The 19,357-nt window shown below is 37.8% G+C and overlaps 1 pseudogene; it reads right to left on the minus strand.

Annotated features, from left to right (window-relative positions):
• Positions 1-3,564: 3,564 nt before the first annotated feature.
• LOC112390761 (pyrroline-5-carboxylate reductase 3-like) overlaps positions 3,565-19,357 on the minus strand; it is a 40,018-nt pseudogene continuing 24,225 nt past the window's right edge.

The following is a 19,357-nucleotide window of genomic DNA, read 5'->3' on the forward strand; positions in this document are numbered from 1 at the left end:
AATAGATACAGAGATAATTGATAGATATTGAATATTATTAAAAGATTGGATTGGAACAACATGTATTTCATTTTGGAACACTCACCCCTGTTTATTTGGTCCAAGATACCCACTTCAGAGTGACTACTTTAAAGGGATGGGCTATAAAGAGGCAGCGGTGCTTGTAAATATCACATTGTTTATCATACTCAGAGTGGTGATTTTATAGAAACTTTAAATATGAAATTAAAACATTTAATGCCAAAATTAAGGGAGAAAAAGAAATAAGGGGTTGGCTTATATAATCTGGTGAATGTGTGAGCACGAAAGGAAATGAGAGGGGGTCTTCTTTAAAGGAGTTTTCTTGGGGGTGGTGTTTATGCTCTCTCTGACTTTCCCATTTCTCAGAATCTTTCCTTTGTGTTATCAAATCCTGTAGTGTCGGAGTCTGGGTTGAATTTGTAGCTCCTAGCTGAAGGGGATATTTCAGTACAAGACACTATTTATATATCTTTAAATAATATAACACCCTTGTATGCAAGCTAGGGCGCCTCACAGTGGCCACTCTGAGGTTTTTCAGCAAAAGGATCTCTATTACCTATACCTCACCATGGGAGAGAATGGTTTAACCAGGAATGACCCAGAGAAAGGGATAAATGGTTGCTAAAGGGAAAGAAACCAGGGAGTAAGTGACTATACCAAAAAAAAAATATATATATATATACTGTTTTTTTCAAGTACATCTTAGAGGAACAGAATAACATTCTTAGCTAATCTTCCCTGATTTTTGCATGAGTGATGGGCAATGTTGGGAGAAATGACTAGAAGTAATTTTCTTTTGAAAATGAGAATTGAGTTGAAGCTAGTTTTCAAGCTTTCCCTGAAAATTCAACTTGGGTAGTCTGGTGGAAATATATGACACTGCAGCTTCTAATGACTCAGCTAAATGATAACTCTCATTTGGTTCACAGTTCATGGGCTAAATTTACCACTTGGGCTCTTTTGCAAGAAATCAGAGAGTATTTCTGAATCAGATGGGCCAGAAACTGTACAATAATTAAAGGACTGTGCACTGTGTGACTGAACTAGACCGACACTCTGTTAAGGTAGTTGGCTGGATGCAAGGAATGACATATTTTCACAATTTATCTTCGTATGCTGGAATTCAGTCAATTTTGGTTTTTTTTCCCATAATTCAACAAAAATGATTGTGGTTGGAACTCAAAAATTAAAGAATAAAAGGATGGTGTTGATAATGAGAGTCATATAAGGGTGTACAGTGGGTTGAATAGTGACCCTCAAAAAGATATTCTCATGTCCTAACTCCTGGCACCTACGTATATTACCTTATTGGAAAAAGTCTTAGCAAATGTCATTAAGGATCTGGAGATGAGCTCATCCTGAACTATATGGGTGGGCCCTAAATCCAATGACAAGTGTCCATATATGAGACACACAGAGAGAAGGTCATGTGAAGATGGAGGCCGACTGGAGTGATGCAGCCGTAAGCCATGGGATGCCTAGAGACACCAGAGGCAGGAAGGGCTAGAGAGGATTCTCCTCTAGAGTCTTTAGAGGGAAAAAGACCTCTTAAAACCTTGATTTCAGACTTTGAACATCCAGAATGATGGACAATTATCTTCTATTGCTTTAAGCCATCCAGTTTGCGGTCATTTGTTACAGCACCCCTAGATAATTAATACAGGGTGATAAGGTGGCCACATTTCTTTTCTCTGACGCTCCAAAAGGGCTGATTGAGGGGGGTTTCAAGGCACCTAAATACATGCACAGTTGACAGTCTCCTGGGAAACACAGTACTGTTTAAATGCATGAAGTCTATCCAAAATGCATTCACAATGACTGAAGGCTTAATATCTAGACAAGTGCCCATGGAGGCAGCCCTAACACAATTTAGTGATAAGCAAATTGAGGCTTGGATAAATAATGGTCTATAGTAAATGGAGGTGTTGAGGAAGTGAAAGAAGACTATACATTTCCCTCTGTGAGTTGTTTGAATTGGAATGTACAAGTTTTTCATATCTAGTGCAATTTTTGTCACTTTTCTGTTATTTCTGTTGTGATTTAATCTTCAAAATTACCTAATTAGGGAAGTATGATTTGTTTGTTTATTGGCCATATTTTTGTTGTCAATTTCCAATTGTCTTCTGTTATGGTCAGAGAATGTGTCCCGTTAGTTGTTTTTGTTGTTTGTATTTGTTGAACTGTACATTAAGGCAAAATATCATTTTTTTGTATGCTCTACAGGTACTTGAAAATAGCATGCTCTTTTTGTCGAGTGCAGAATTCTATAATGCTATTGCTTTGTTGTTCAACTCTTCAGTATCCTATTTTTAGGAGGTGTTCCATTCGTTCACTTGGTTTCTGAGAGAAGTGTGTGAAATCTTTCCTTATGAGAGTAGATTTGCCGATTTCTTCTTGTATTACTTTTTTCTTATGTTTTAAACTCATATTGATGATGCATAATCTAATTAATTGCTTTATATTCTTCTGAATTGTTCCTTTGATCAAAATGAGATATCCTTCTTATTTCTTTCAATGATTGTTCACTTTGCATTTTATTTTTTCCTAATATTATATTATTATATCAACTTTCTTTTGATTAGTATTTGACTGGCGGTTTTTTCCCCTTTAAGTATGTCTCTTGTGTAAGTCTATACCTAGAATCTTTGTTTTTATTTTTTAATTTTTTTTTAATAGGACAGCGTCTTTATTGCCATTTCAAAAGTAAAAAAAGCAGGTGCTGAAACGGACTTGGGCTGACCCTTCTAACAAGGGCCAGGGTCAGACAAACAGTGGCTGGCTGAGGGCCAGCAGGTCGATGAAGGCTGGAATGGGGGTGGGGGCTCAGGGCTGGGTGGGTGGGTAGCGGGCAGACCACCAGGGAGGGCAGCACAGAGCTGCAGGTGCGCAGGGAGTGGGTGGAAGGCTGCTGCACAGGTGCGTTAGCCCTTTGACAGAAGGCAGATCGCTCTGCCTCGAGCCTCACAGCTGCTGGGTGGAAGGAAGGGTCTCCAGCACTCGGTCCTGCGTAGGATAGGGAGGCCCCCATGAGCCCTGGGCTGCAGGCAGCCTGCCCCCACCCAAGTTCCTGCTTAGGGCCGCAAGTTCCTGGCTTTCCTGGTCTGTTTGTCCCTTCATGGGTATGCTAAAGAACCAAATCCTGCAGTCAATTGGATGCCAGGCGAGGGGACCCTCTAGGACTCTTAACCAAGGGAAGGGTCGTCAGGACCAGCTCCACCTGCCATTTACCAGGAGCTTAGAGTCTGTGGAGGGAGATCATATCCAGCTGTGTTCCCTGCTGGCCAGGATCCGTCCTCCACTCATCCTCCCAGACCTCAAGCACCTCCTCCACTGGCCTGCAGGCTGCAAAGAACCTGAGTCCTCGGGAAAGCGTCAGGGAGGGAGGAGGTGAGGGAGCGGTACTTGGGGGGGCCGTGGTCCACCCCCAGCGCCTGCGCCCTTCTTCCTGCTGCTCGCCCCGCCCTGCTCCGGCACGTCGAGCTCGTGGATGGCGGTGCCGCACAGCGTGCGCGCATGGATCCGCAGCTGAGCCGTGTGCTGTAGCTAAGCCGGCTGCTGCCGCTTCCGCAGAAGCATCCTGGCTGTCCGCCAGGGTCTAAGCAGCAAGGCGGTGGGCCAGGCCACTGGGCATGCTCAGCTCGATGGCACCTTCGGCCAAGGCCTCAGGAGGCGCACACAGAGGCCACGCCGCTGCTCCTGAGGCGGGTGAGGACGTCCACGGGGGCCTGGGGCACCTCCTCCCCCGGCCCGCAGGCCCCCATTAGGGTCCGCAGGAGCCGGGGCTTGTTGCTCCTGGAGTGGCGGCCCTGCTTCCCCACCACGGCCCCCTCCTAGGCTACTCAGGGCAGGTTGGATGAGTCTACCGGCAGCACTCGCGGGGTCTGGGGCGGCAGCTCCTCCAGGTGCTCCGAGAGACCCCGGCGCCCACGGACATCAGCCTGTGCTCGCGGTGACCACGGGAGCCATGTCCGCCAGGCCGGCCTGCAGGATGTCGGGTTGGTGGCAAAGGGAGCAGCTCTGCAGCACTTCCCGGCTGGAATGGGTGGTCTGGCAGCCAGGGGCTGGGAAGTGGCTGAGGTTCCTATCAGTCTGCGTGCTGGTCAGTGCGGGCTGAGCCTCGGCTTTTCCTGTTCGGATGAGGGCCCCGCCGTGTGGCCCACGGCGAGGAAGCCAGGCGCCGCGGGACAGGACTCCTTCGCCACCACTGTGCCCAGTCCAAGAGTCGTCAATATCTGATCTGAATGGTAAGTTCTGAGAAATTCTAGTCGGTTATTGCATCAGGTTTTGTCTCTTCTGTGTTCTTACCTACATCTTCACGTTCTATACCCCCTTTTAGAAGGATTTGGAAACTTAACATCTGTTGTGCGTTTCTCTTATTCTCTCTTTATTCGTGCAGACTTCTTATAAAAAATCCTCGGTTCTGCGTCGTCCATTCGTTCTTCGAGGGTCTTGTTTGCTTTTCATGCCATCTGTTTGACTTTATTCAATAGTGCCTTTCCCAAAACCTCTAAGAGATTTATATTCATGACTGTTCTCCTTTCGTGTGACCCCTTTATCTCTGTGATATTTATAATGATTATTTGAATGTCTTTTTATGATTTTCTAGTAACTTTTTAGTGGGAGTCAGTTTCTTTCTTTTATGTACTTTTGTTTTTGTAAATATTTCTGATGGTGTGTTTATTTTCTATGAAATGATTCCCTGATATTTTCCTAGGTAAGTTTTGCTTTCTGGCTTATAACTTTTTTTTTTTAATTTGAATTTTATTTTATTTTATTTTTTGTACAGCAGGTTCTTATTGGTTATCTGTTTTATACATATTAGCATATATATGTCAATCCCAATCTCCCAGTTCATCCCACCACCACCACCCCCTGCCACTTTCCCCCCTGTGTCCATACGTTTGTTCTCTACATCTGTGTCTCTATTTCTGCCTTGCAAACCAGTTCATCTGTGCTGGTTTTCTAGATTCCACATATATGTGTTAATATACAATATTTGGTTTTCTCTTTCTGACTTGCTTCACTCTGTATGACAGTCTGTAGATCCATCCACATCTCTACAAATGACCCAATTTCGTTCCTTTTTATGGCTGACTAATATTCCATTGTATATATGTACCACATCTTCCTTATCCATTTGTCTGTCGATGGGCATTTAGGTTGCTTCCATGACCTGGCTATTGTAAACAGTGCTGCAGTGAACATTGGGGTGCATGTGTCTTTTTGAATTATGGTTTCTCTGGGTATATGCCCAGCAGTGGGATTGCTGGGTCATATGGTAGTTCTATTTTTAGTTTCTTAAGGAGCCTCCATACTGTTCTCCTTAGTGGCTGTATCAATTTACATTCCCACCAACAGTGCAAGAGTGTTCCCTTTTCTCCACACCCTCTCCAGCATTTGTTTGCAGATTTTCTGAGGATAACTGGCTTATACTTCTAATCTTGGCTTACAATTATGGTTTTCCTTCTCCTTCATTCTTTTAGCCACGTCTCAATTTTTTTTTTGTTTCTAATAGTAATTTTATTTCTTTTTATTTTTTTTAACATCTTTATTGGAGTATAATTGCTTTACAATGGTGTGTTACTTTCTGCTATATAACAAAGTGAATCAGCTATACATATATCCCAATATCCCCTCCCTCTTGCGTCTCCCTCCCACCCTCCCTATCCCACCCCTCTAGGTGGTCACAAAGCACTGAGTAGATATCCCTGTGAGATGCGGCTGCTTCCCACTAGCTATCTATTTTACATTTGGTACTGTATATATGCCCATGCCACTGTGTCACTTCGTCCCAGCTTACCCTTCCCCCTCCCCGTGTCCTCAAGTCCATTCTCTACATCTGTGTATTCCTGTCCTGCCCCTAGGTCCATCAAAACCATTTTTTTTTAAGATTCCATATGTATGTGTTAGCATACGGTATTTGTTTTTCTCTTTCTGACTTACTTCACTCTGTATGACAGATTCTAGGTCCATCCACCTCATTACAAATAGCTCAATTTCGTTTATTTATATGGTTGAGTAATATTCCATTGCATATATGTGCCACATCTTCTTTATCTATTCATCTGTTGATGGACACTTAGGTTGCTTCCATGTCCTGACTATTGTAAATAGTGCTGCAATGAACATTGTGGTACATGACTTTTTTTGAATTATGGTTTTCCCAGTGTATATGCCCAGTACTGGGATTGCTGTGTCGTATGGTAGTTCAATTTTTAGTTTTCTAAGGAGGCTCCATACTGTTCTCCACAATGGCTGTATCAATTTACATTCCCACCAACAGTGCAAGAATGTTCCCTTTTCTCCACATCCTCTCCAGCATTTATTGTTTGTAGGTTTTCTGATGATGACTGGCTTATACTTCTAATCTTGGCTTCCAATTGTGGCTTTCCTTCTCCTTCATTCTTTTAGGCACGTCTCAATATTTTTTTCTCAGTTTCTAATAGTATTTTTATTATGACATACTCTATTATGTCATAGAGTGTTCTGCCTATGTTTTCCTCTAAGAGTTTTATAGTGTCTGGCCTTACATTTAGGTCTTTGATCAATTTTGAGTTTATTTTTGTGTATGGTGTTAGGGAGTGTTCTAATTTCATTCTTTTACATGTAGCTGTCCAGTTTTCCCAGCACCACTTATTGAAGAGGCTGTCTTTTCTCCATTGTATATTCTTGCCTCCTTTATCAAACATAAGGTGTTTGATATGTACATGGGTTTATCTCTGAGCTTTCTATCCTATTCCATTTATCTATATTTCTGTTTTTGTGCCAGCACCATACTGTCTTGATTACTGTAGCTGTGTAATATAGTCTGAAGTCACAGAGCATGATTCCTCCAGCCCCATTTTTCCTTCTCAAGATTGCTTTGGCTATTCGGGGTCTTTTGTGTTCCCATACAAATTGTGAATTTTTTTGTTCTAGTTCTGTGAAAAATGCCATTTGTAGTTTGATAGGGATTGCTTTGAATCTGTAGATTGCTTTGGGTAGCATAGTCATTTTCACAATGTTGATTCTTCCAATCCAAGAACATGGTATGTCTCTCCATCTGTTTGTATCATCTTTAATTTCTTTCATCAGTGTCTTATAGTTTTCTGCATACAGGTCTTTTGTCTCCTTTGGTAGGTTTATTCCTAGGTATTTTATTCTTTCTGTTGCAGTGGTAAATGGGAGTGTTTCCTTAATTTCTCTTTCAGATTTTTCAGCACTAGTATATAGGAATGCAAGAAATTTCTGTGCATTAATTTTGTATCCTGCTACTTTACCAAATTCATTGATTAGCTCTAGTAAATTTCTGGTACCATCTTTAGGATCTGAGGCCTTTAGTTTTCTGGTAGCATGTCATCTGCAGACAGTCACAGCTTTACTACTTTTCCGATTTGGATTCCTTTTCTTCTCTGACTGCTGTGGCTAAAACTTCCAAAACTATGTTGAATAATAGTGGTGAGAGTGGGCAACCTTGTCTTCTTCCTGATCTTAGTGGAAATTTTCAGTTTTTCACCTTTGAGAATGATGCTGGCTGTGGGTTTGTCATATATGGCCTTTATTATGTTGAGGTAATTCCCTCTATGCCTACTCTCTGAGGGTTTTGATCATAAATGTGTGTTGAATTTTGTCAAAAGCTTTTTCTGCATCTATTGAGATGATCATATGGTTTTTCTCCTTCAGTTTGTTAATATGGTGTATCATATTGATTGATTTGCATATATTGAAGAATTCTTACATTCCTGGGATAAACCCCACTTGACCATGGAGTGTAATCCCTTTAATGTGCTGTTGGATTCTGTTTGCTAGTATTTTGTTGAGGATTTTTGCATCTATGTTCATCAGTGATATTGGCCTGTAGTTTTCCTGTGTGTGTGTGAGACATCTTTGTCTGGTTTTGGTATCAGGGTGATGGTGGCCTCGTAGAATGAGTTTGGGAGTGTTCCTCCCTCTGCTATATTTTGGAAGTGCTTGAGAAGTATAAGTGTTAGCTCTTCTCTAAATGTTTGATAGAATTTGCCTGTGAAGCCATCTGGTCCTGGACTTTTGTTTGTTGGAAGATTTTTAATCACAGTTTCGATTTCAGCTTGTGATTGGTATGTTTATATTTTCTGTTTCTTCCTGGTTCAGTCTTAGAAGATTGTGCTTTTCTGAGAATTTATCCATTTCTTCCAGGTTGTACATTTTATTGGCATATAGATCCTTGTAGTAATATCTCATGATCCTTTGTATTTCGGCAGTGTCAGTTGTTACTTCTCCTTTTTCATTTCTAATTCTATTGATTTGAATCTTCTCCCGTTTTTTCTTGATGAGTCTGGCTAATGGTTTATCAATTTTGTTTATCTTCTGAAAGAACCAGCTTTTGGTTTTATTGATCTTTGCTATTGTTTCCTCATTTCTTTTTCGTTTATTTCTGATCTGATCTTTATGATTTCTTTCCTTCTGCTAACTTTGGGTTTTGTTTGTTCTTCTTTCTCTAATTGCTTTAGGTGTAAGGTTAGGTTGTTTATTTGAGATGTTTTATACCAAAATTTTAACTGAAGCTATTTAAATCTTTTAAATGAATTCATTTAAAATATTTTATTTTCTATTAGAGCAAAGTGATCACCCTAATAATTGCACATGCATTTATAATTAAATATTACATTAAATGTGCATATTAAACTATATCTGTATGCCTGAAAAAATATCAAATATAACTGAAAGATCTGGCATCATGTTTGTTTACACCCCTCTGAGGGGAAAAGTGGACTACAATAGCTTTAAGAGCTATTCACTTTCTTTTGTAGTGGACTACAGATGTACCTGGATAAACAGAAGGAGATGGCAAGTTAATAATGTTCAGCAGGATAGGGGAAAGCAAGGATGAATCCATTAACTATAAAATGGTCCGCTAACCCCAGTACTTAGTAGTAATATGAAACCATCATCAAATAAGTTTGCAATAACTAAGAAAAACATAAAATACTAAGAAGAAATAGCATGGTTCTGTGAAAAGGAAAAGTAAAATTAAATGCAAGGTTTATTTCAGTGAATTGTGCTCATTAATTTAACATTTCACAACTTAAAACCAAAGTTTACCAACCACAATGGTTTGAATATTGATGAAACATCTGCCAAGCCAGGCAGATAGTAGGTGCTCCATAATGTTAACTCGTGTGGTACTGATGGTGACACTGATGATGAGGATGCTCTTCTACACCCTCCTCTGTGCTTTGTACCCCTGTGTCCCAATGTATCTCAGTGGCCTGATGTTGCTCCTGGGTTTCCTGTTGTTTACTTTTTTTCTGTTTACTCATTCTTTTTTTTTTTCTTTTGCGCTACGCGGGCCTCTCACTGTTGTGGCCTCTCCTGTTGTGGAGCACAGGCTCCGGACGCGCAGGCTCAGTGGCCATGGCTCACGGGCCCAGCCCCTCCGCGGCATGTGGGATCTTCCCGGACCGGGGCACGAACCCGTGTCCCCTGCATCAGCAGGCGGACTCTCAACCACTGCGCCACCAGGGAAGCCCTCAATTTCTTACGTTGTGTTTTTGAATTATTATGCGTTTATTAGTTTTAATAAATATTTTCTAATATTTCTATAGCTCCAATGGGAAGGCAGAAATTGTATTATATGTTTAGTCCATTATCTTGAAATTTTAAATGGTATTAACATTTGAGTGAAGGTTGTTTTCAATAAAATAAATATACATATTCTTAAATATTATGTTTTATTATAATCCTTAGAAATACTTTCATAATAAATTTATGACTATACAATTGCTACAAACATTTTCTATTGTACTTCACTTAAAATAAGTGGTTGGATGATTTTGCTCTTACAGTTTACTAAACCCAAAGGTTTGATCACATTTTGGCCTATAGTGTCTTCCAATATTTACAATGGGACTCTGGGTCGGGGGCCAGGGAGGCTGGCATCTCTTGCTTTAGCATCTGCTACATTGCCAATGTGAATAAATATAAACTAGGAAGGTAATAGCATCAGGAAATGAATTAAAAAACAAACAAATTATGTAAAAAGTAGAAAGAATGCCTCTGTATATATGATATAATGGTGAATCACAGTTATATTTCAGTTTGTACTAATATCAATCTCATTTTCTTGGACATGAAATCTCATGATGAAGAATGCCAGATATGGCCACTGTAAATGACACAGGGGTTCATGGGAGAATATTTTGCAGAATTATACACTATCCTAGAATTACCATGTTTTTCTTAAAACATTTATTATCCTGAAAAGACAGTGGAATTAAGCTGAGCTTATAAATTACACTGGCATAAAGCGAAAATGGGCTCTGAGAAATAGTATAGCACTACTACAAGAATTTCATCCAGAAAACCTTCAGAGGATGGAAATGCAAGCAAACAGGAAATGAATGCTTTTTATTCTGATAGTCTACTGCATCATGATGAGTAAAAGGCATTGCTACTGATAACCCTGAACACCATCCTATGAACGTCAAAATAAATACACCAAAAAGTTTATGACCAGAATAAAGTAAATGGTTCTGCCAAAATAATGGTGAAAAAAAGAAGGTGACTGATACAGCAGGAAGGCAGGGTAGATGGGCCTTCATTCTCTCTCAATTCCTTCCCTTCATGGTCACTGCTGAAAACCTGAGTCAAAAAGCTAAGCACTAGATCCACCAGAGGGCAGACAGCAGAAGCAAGAAGAACTACCATTCTTCAGCCTGCGGAACGAAAACCACATTCAGAGAAAGATAGACAAAATGAAAAGGCAGAGGACTATGTACCAGATGAAGGAACAAGGTAAAACTCCAGAAAAACAACTAAATGAAGTGGAGATAGGCAACCTTCCTGAAAAAGAATTCAAAATATTGTTAGTGAAGATGATCCAGGACCTCAGAAAAAGAATGGAGGCAAAGATCGGGAAGATGCAGGAAATGTTTAACCAAGATCTAGAAGAATTAAAGAACAAACAAACAGAGGTGAATAACACAATAACTGAAATGAAAAATACACTAGAAAGAATCAATAACAGAATAACTGAGGCAGAAGAACGGATAAGTGACCTGGAAGACAGAATGGTGGAATTCACTGCTGCAGAAGAGAATAAAGAAAAAAGAATGAAAAGAAATGAAGACAGCATAAGAGACCTCTGGGACAACATTAAACACCACAACATTTGCATTATAGGGGTCCCAGAAGGAGAAGAGAGAGAGAAACGATCCGAGAAAAAATTCAAAGAGATTTAGTTGAAAACTTCCCTAACATGGGAAAGGAAATAGCCACCCAAGTCCAGGAAGCACAGAAAGTCCCATACAGGATAAACCCAAGGAGAAACACAGTGAGACGCATAGTAATCAAATTGACAAAAATTAAAGACAAAGAAAAACTATGGAAAGCAACAAGGGAAAAACAACAAATAATATACAAGGGAACTCTCATAAGGTTAACAGCTGATTTCTCAGCAGAAACTCTACAAGCCAGAAGGGAGTGGCATGATATATTTAAAGTGATGAAAGGGAAGAACCTACAACCAAGATTACTCTACCTGGCAAGGATCTCATTTAGATTCCACGGAGAAGTCAAAAGCTTTAAAGTCAAGCAAATACTAAGAGAATTCAGCACCACCAAACCAGCTCTCGAAAAAATGCTAAAGGAACTTCTCTAAGTGGGAAACACAAGAGAAGAGAAGGACCTACAAAAACAAACCCATAACAATTAAGAAAATGGTAATACATACATATTGATAATTATCTTAAATGTGAATGGATTAAATTCTGCAACCAAAAGACACAGGCTTGCTGAATGGATACAAAAACAAGACCCATATATATACTGTCTACAAGAGACCCACTTCAAACCTAGGGACACATACAGACTGAAAGTGAGGGGATGGAATGCAAAGGGAAATCAAAAGAAAGCTGGAGTAGCAATTCTAATATCAGATAAAATATACCTTAAAATAAAGACTGTTCAAAGAGACAAAGAAGGACACTACATAATGATCAAGGGATCAATCCAAGAAGAAGATACAACAATTATAAATATATGTGCACCCAACATAGGAGCACCTCAGTATGTAAGGCAACTGCTAACCTCTCTAAAAGAGAAAATCAACAGTAACACAGTAATAGTGGGGGACATTAACACCTCACTTACAGTGATGGACACATCATCCAGACAGAAAATTAATAAGGAAACAAGCTTTAAATGACACAATAGACCAGAAAGATTTAATTGATATTTATAGAAAATTCCATCCAAAAACAGCAGATTACATGTTCTTCTGAAGTGCACATGGAACATCCTCCAGGATAGATCACATCTTGGGTCACAAATCAAGCCTCGGTAAATTTAAGAAAACTGAAATCATATCAAGCATGTTTTACAACCACAACACTATGACATTAGAAATCAGTTACAAGGGAAAAAATGTAAAAAACACAGACACGTGGAGGCTAAACAATACATTACTAAATAACCAAGAGATCATTGAAGAAATCAAAGAGGAAATCAAAAAATACCTAGAGACAAATGACAATGAAAACACACTGATCCAAAACTTATGGGATGCAGCAAAAGCAGTTCTAAGAAGGAATTTTATAGCAATACAATCTTACCTCAAGAAACAAAAATCTCAAAAAACAATCTAATCTTACACCAAAATGAACTAGAGAAAGAAGAACAAACAAAACCCAAACTTAGTAGAAGGAAAGAAATCATAAAGATCAGATCAGAAATAAATGAAATAGAAATAAAACAATAGCAAAGATCAGTAAAACTAAAAGCTGGTTCTTTGAGAAGATAAACAAAATTGATAAACCTTTAGCCAGACTCATCAAGAAAGTGAGGGAGAGGACTCAAATCAATAAAATTAGAAATGAAAAAGGAGAAGTTACAATGGACACTGCAGAAATAAAAAACATCATAAGAGACTGCTACAAGCAACTCTATACCAATGAAATGGACAACCTGTAAGAAATGGACAAATTCTTAGAAAAGCACTACCTTCTAAGACTGAACCAGAATGAAATAGAAAGTATAAACAGACCAATCACAAGCACTGAAATTGAAACTGATTAAAAATCTTCCAACAAACAAAAGTCCAGGACCAGATGGCTTCGCAGGTGAATTCTATCAAACATTTAGAGAAGAGCTAACACCTATCCTTTTCAAAATCTTCCAAAGAATTGCAGAGGAAGGAATACTCCCAAACACATTCTACAAGGCTACCATCACCCTGGTACCAAAACCAGACAGAGATAATACAAAAGAAGAAAATTACAGATCAGTATCACTGATGAATATAGATGCAAAAATCGTCAACAAAATACTAGCAAACAGAATCCAACAACACATTAAAAGGATCATACACCATGATCGAGTGGGATTTATCCCAGGGATTCACGGATTCTTCAACGTGCGCATATCAATCAATGTGATACACCATATTAACAAATTGAAGAATAAGAACCAAAAAAAAAAAAAGAACCATATGATCATCTCAATAGATGCAGAAAAAGCTTTTGACAAAATTCAACACCCATTTATGATAAAAACTCTCCAGAAAGTGGGCATAGAGGGTTCCTACCTCAATATTATAAAAGCCAAACTCACAGCAAACATCATTCTCAATGGTGAAAAACTGAAACCATTTCCTTTAAGATCAGGAATAAGACAAGTATGTCCACTCTCACCACTGTTATTCAACATAGTTTTGGAAGTCCTAGCCACAGCAACCAGAGAAGAAAAAGAAATAAAAGGAATCCAAGTCGGAAAAGAAGAAGTAAAAGTGTCACTGTTTGCAGATGACATGATACTATACATAGAGAATCCTAAAGGCGCCACCAGAAAACTGCTAGAGCTAATCAATGAATTTGGAAAAGTTGCAGGATACAAAGTTAATGCCCAGAAATCTCCTGCATTCCTATACACTAACAACAAAAGATCAGAAGGAGAAATTAAGGAAACAAACCCATTCACCATTGCAACAAAAAGAATAAAATTCCCAGGAATAAACCTACTGGAGGAGGTAAAACACCTGTAGTCAGAAAACTGTAAGACACTGATGAAAGAAATCAAAGATCACATAAACAGATGGAGAGATATACGATGTTCTTGGATTGGAAGAATCAATATTGTGAAAATGACTATACTGCCCAAAGCCATCTACCGATTCAATGCAATCCATATCAAATTACCAGTGGCATTTTTTTTTTTACAGAACTAGAACAAAATGTCTTAAAATTTGTATGGAGACACAAAAGACCCTGAATAGCCAAAGCAGTCTTGAGGGAAAAAAACATAGCTGGAGAAATCAGACTCCCTGACTTCAGACTACTACAAAGCTACAGTCATCAAGACAATACAGTACTAGCACAAAAACAGAAATATAGGTCAGTGGAACAGAATAGAAAGACCAGAGATAAACCACACATCTCTGGTCAACTAATCTATGGCAAAGGAGGCAAGGATATACAATGGAGAAAAGACAGTCTCTTCAATAAGTGGTGCTGGGAAAACTGGACAGCTATATGTAAAGAATAAAATTAGAACGCTCCCTAACACCATACACAAAAATAAACTCAAAATGGCTTAAAGACCAAATGTAAGACCAGATAGAGTAAAACATAGGAAGAACATTCTTTGACATAAATCACAGCAAAGTCTTTTTGGACCCACCTCCTAGAGTAATGGAAATAAAAACATAAACAAATGGGACCTAATAAAACTTAAAAGCTTTTCACAGCAAAGGAAACTACAAACAAGACGAAAAGACAATCATCAGAATGGGAGAAAATATTTGCAAATGAATCAATGGACAAAGGATTAATTTTCAAAATACATGAACAACTCAAGCAGCTCACTATTAAAAACAATAACAACCCAATCAAAAAATGGGCGGAAGACCTAAATAGACATTTCTCCAAAGAAGGCATACAGATGGCCACAAAGCACATGGAAAGCTGCTCAACATCACTAATTATTAGAGAAATGCAAATCAAAACTACAATGACGTATCACTGCACGCCAGTTAGAATGGGCATCATCAGAAAATCTGCAAACAACAAATGTTGGAGAGGGTGTGGAGAAAAGGGAACCCTCTTGCACTGTTGGTGAGAATGTAAATTGATACAGCCACTATGGAGAACAGTACGGAGGTTCCTTAAAAAACTAAAAATAGAATTACCATATGACCCAGCAATCCCATTACTGGGCATATACCCAGAGAAACGATAATTCAAAAAAGACACATGCACCCCAGTGTTCATTGCAGCACTATTTACAATAGCCAGGTCATGGAAGCAACCTAAATGCCCGTTGACAGGCGAATGTATAAAGATGTGGTACATATATTACTCAGCCATGAAAAGGAACGAATTTGGGTCATTTGTAGAGATGTGGATGGATCTAGAGACTGTCATACAGAGTGAAGTAAGTCAGAAAGAGAAAAACAAATACCATATATTAACTCATGTATGTGGAATCTAGAAAAACTGTACAGATGAACTGGTTTGCAAGGCAGAAATAGAGACACAGATGTAGAGAACAAACATATGGACACCAAGGTGGGAAAGTGGCAGGAGGGGGTGGTGGTGGTGTGATGAACTGGGAGATTGGGATTGACATGTGTACACTAATATGTATAAAATAGATAACCAGTAAGAGCCTGCTGCATAAAAAGGAAATAAATAAAATTAAATAATAATAATAAAAAAAGAATCTAAGCTCCAATCACCACTTGCTCAATAAACAAACAAGGAAGCAAGTGAACTGGTGTGGAATAGGAAAGATTGGATGCATTGTTCACAGACCTGAAACAGAATTGATGGAGCCGGGAATGTAGGTGATATTTTTACAATTGGAAGGGTATAGCTGTTTAGTAATTTTGTTCTCACTTCACTTAGTGCATGGAACTTAGAATTGTTTCTCTTTTAATAGAATATTTGGGAAAAGACGAGATGGTTTCTGCCAAGTGAAGGTTGCCCTTGCACATAGTAGATAGACAGACCTCAGAAGACTTGGGTGGGATCCCAGATGTGCTTTCACTTGCTGTGGATACTGGAATAACGAATTAAATCTCTCTAAGGCTCAATTTCCCCAATTAGAAAAGAGGGTGGTAGAAATACGACCCTATAATGTTTTGAGGATTATGAAGATGGGCTTATTGCCATTCCTGGCCTGTGTATTGAATCTTTCCCTGTAGTTTCTCTCAACTATACATTGCATGTCAACTTCTCTGATAATAAGTAGCCATTTGAACATCCTATGACTTGCTTTCCAGACTTACTAGTATTCATTTTCATGTTATGAATTTAATATTCTTTGCTTATTTCCCTATTCATCCCAATTCCAAAAAGAGATTCATTTGACTACTTTTAAATAGACTTTTTCCTGCTTGATCAATTAGCTGTAATTCTCTACTGTGTTCAGAATTGAAAGATTATACTGCCTTTGATATTGGAGAGACTTTTAAAGATTTTTAAAATCTTTGAAAAATAAATGTTTAAGAAAGTTAGAGTTATTTTGAGTTGAAATCCCAAGTCCTACTACTATTTAGAGCCCCAAAGTGAGATTTTTTTTCCCTATCTTTAATTTTGGATGAAAATACTTATTTCAGCAAAATGAATTTTCTTCAATATTCAAACCATTGTGGTTGGTAAACTTTGGTTTTAAGTTGTGAAATGTTAAATTAATGAGCACAATTCACTGAAATAAACCTTGCATTTAATTTTACTTTTCCTTTTCACAGAACCATGCTATTTCTTCTTAGTATTTTATGTTTTTCTTAGTTATTGCAAACTTATTTGATGATGGTTTCATATTACTACTAAGTACTGGGGTTAGCGGACCATTTTATAGTTAATGGATTCATCCTTGCTTTCCCCTATCCTGCTGAACATTATTAACTTGCCATCTCCTTCTGTTTATCCAGGTACATCTGTAGTCCACTACAAAAGAAAGTGAATAGCTCTTAAAGCTATTGTAGTCCACTTTTCCCCTCAGAGGGGTGTAAACAAACATGATGCCAGATCTTTCAGTTATATTTGATATTTTTTCAGGCATATAGATATAGTTTAATATGCACATTTAATGTAATATTTAATTATAAACGTATGTGCAATTATTAGGGTGATCACTTTGCTGTAATAGAAAATAAAATATTTTAAATGAATTCCTTTAAAAGATTTAAATAGCTTCAGTTAAAATTTTGGTATAAAATTTTACTGAAGTTTAATGCTCTTTTATTAGAGAAAAGAACAAACTATTTTACAGGTTACTCAATTAAACCAGTGAAGTATTTCCACTGTTCATCTATTTAAATGGAAAAACTATCAAGTATGAATAATTATTCAATTTTTCTCCTCTATCAGCGTTTTAGGTATCATTTTTATTATTCTTTTAATGGTTACCCTAGAGATTACAATATGCGTCCTTGACTTATTACAGTCTACCTTAACTTAATCCTTTAACTACTTCCACAAAAGTCAAGCACCTTAGAAGGATTTAAGTACATTTTACCCTTTCCTGTTTTGCTTCGTATATATTATAAACCCCTCAGGACATTATTTTTATTGTTTTAAACAACAATATGCATTTATTTTACCTGCATCATTACCCTTCTTGGTGCTCTTAGTTCTTTTCAGTGACTCCTAGCTTCTATTTAGTATCATATTCCTTCAACCTGAAGAACTAGCTATGACACTTACTGCAAGGCAGCTGGTGACAAAGATGCAGATTGTGTGTTTCCGAAAATATCCTTATATTTCCTTCATTTTTGAAGGGTATTTGCTAGGTATAGACTTATAGAAGAGAAGATGGGCTTTTATATTCTTTCTTTAAATATTTTAAAGATGCCATTTCTTATCTTTTGGTTTCCATAGTTTTCATTGACAAGTCAAGGATCATTTTATTCCTGTTCCTTTGAAGAGAATTTTTTTTTAATGGTCTGGCTTGGCTTCATTTCACTGTCTTATTTTCTTTTTCCAGAAGTTTAATATGAACTAGCAAGATACAGTTATCTTTGCATATTTCCTTAGAGTTAACAGAGTTTCTTAAACCATTGAGTTGATGCATCTCATCAATGTAGGGAAACTTGTAGCTACTATCTCCTCAAATATTGCTTTTTCCCATTCTTTCCTCCTCTCTCCATGGGACTAGAGTATCATTAATTTAGGACTATTAACTGTGTTCCACGTATTTCTTTTGTTACTACCATTCTCTTTTCTTCCTGTATTTTAGTTTTGATATATTTTTAGATTTGTGTCCTCTTCCCTAATCCTCTCTTACTGTGTTCAGTTTGTTTTTAAGTCAATCCAATTATTAATTTCAGATATTTCATTTTTAATTTCTAGAATATCTATTTGATTCTTTTTTTTTAGAGTTAAACCTACCATTGAAATTTTCTAACTTTTCATCCACTTGATGTTTTCTGTTTATTTTCTCAAGCATATTAATCATGGTTAAAGTCCCTGTCTGTCAACTGCAATATGTATTTCCAGTGTCTGTTTTATTTCATTTTAGTCATTCTGTTTCATTTAGTTCATTTCATTTTATTTCCTTTAGGTTATGTATTTCTGATATTTAGCACGTCTTTCAAATTTCTATTGATTGTTGGACATTGTGGATAAAACCTAAAGAGGTTCTTGTTGATGGTTAATTTTCCTTTTGGCTGGCCGATAGAATACTGGTAGAAGAACTTGATCCTGTTAAGAGTTGGTTTTCTCAAGATTGCTTTGGCTATTCGGGGTCTTTTGTGTTTCCATACAAATTGTAAAATTTTTTGTTCTAGTTCTGTGAAAAATGCCATTGGTAGTGTGATAGGGATTGCACTGAATCTGTAGATCGCTTTGGGTAATATAGTCATTTTCACAGTGTTGATTCTTCCAATCCAAGTACATAGTATATCTCTCCATCTGTTTGTATCATCTTTAATTTCTTTCATCAGTGTCTTATAGTTTTCTGCATACAGGTCTTTTGTCTCCTTTGGTAGGTTTATTCCTAGGTATTTTATTCTTTCTGTTGCAGTGGTAAATGGGAGTGTTTCCTTAATTTCTCTTTCAGATTTTTCATCGTTAGTGTATAGGAATGCAAGAAATTTCTGGGCATTAATTTGGTATCCTGCTACTTTACCAAATTCATTGATTAGCTCTAGTAGTATTCTGGTAGCATCTTTATGATTCTCTAGGTATAGTACCATGTCATCTGCAGACAGTGACAGTTTTACTTCTTCTTTTAGTGAGGTGGTTGGACGTAGAGACTGTCATACAGTGAAGTAAGTCAGAAAGAGAAAAACAAATACCGCATGCTAACATGTATGTATGGAATATATATAAAAAAAATGGTTCTGAAGAACCTTGGGGCAGGACAGGAGTAAAGACACAGA

This window comes from Neophocaena asiaeorientalis, unplaced genomic scaffold, assembly GCF_003031525.2.
Source record: "Neophocaena asiaeorientalis asiaeorientalis breed wild unplaced genomic scaffold, Neophocaena_asiaeorientalis_V1.1 scaffold232, whole genome shotgun sequence".
NCBI lineage: Eukaryota > Metazoa > Chordata > Mammalia > Artiodactyla > Phocoenidae > Neophocaena > Neophocaena asiaeorientalis.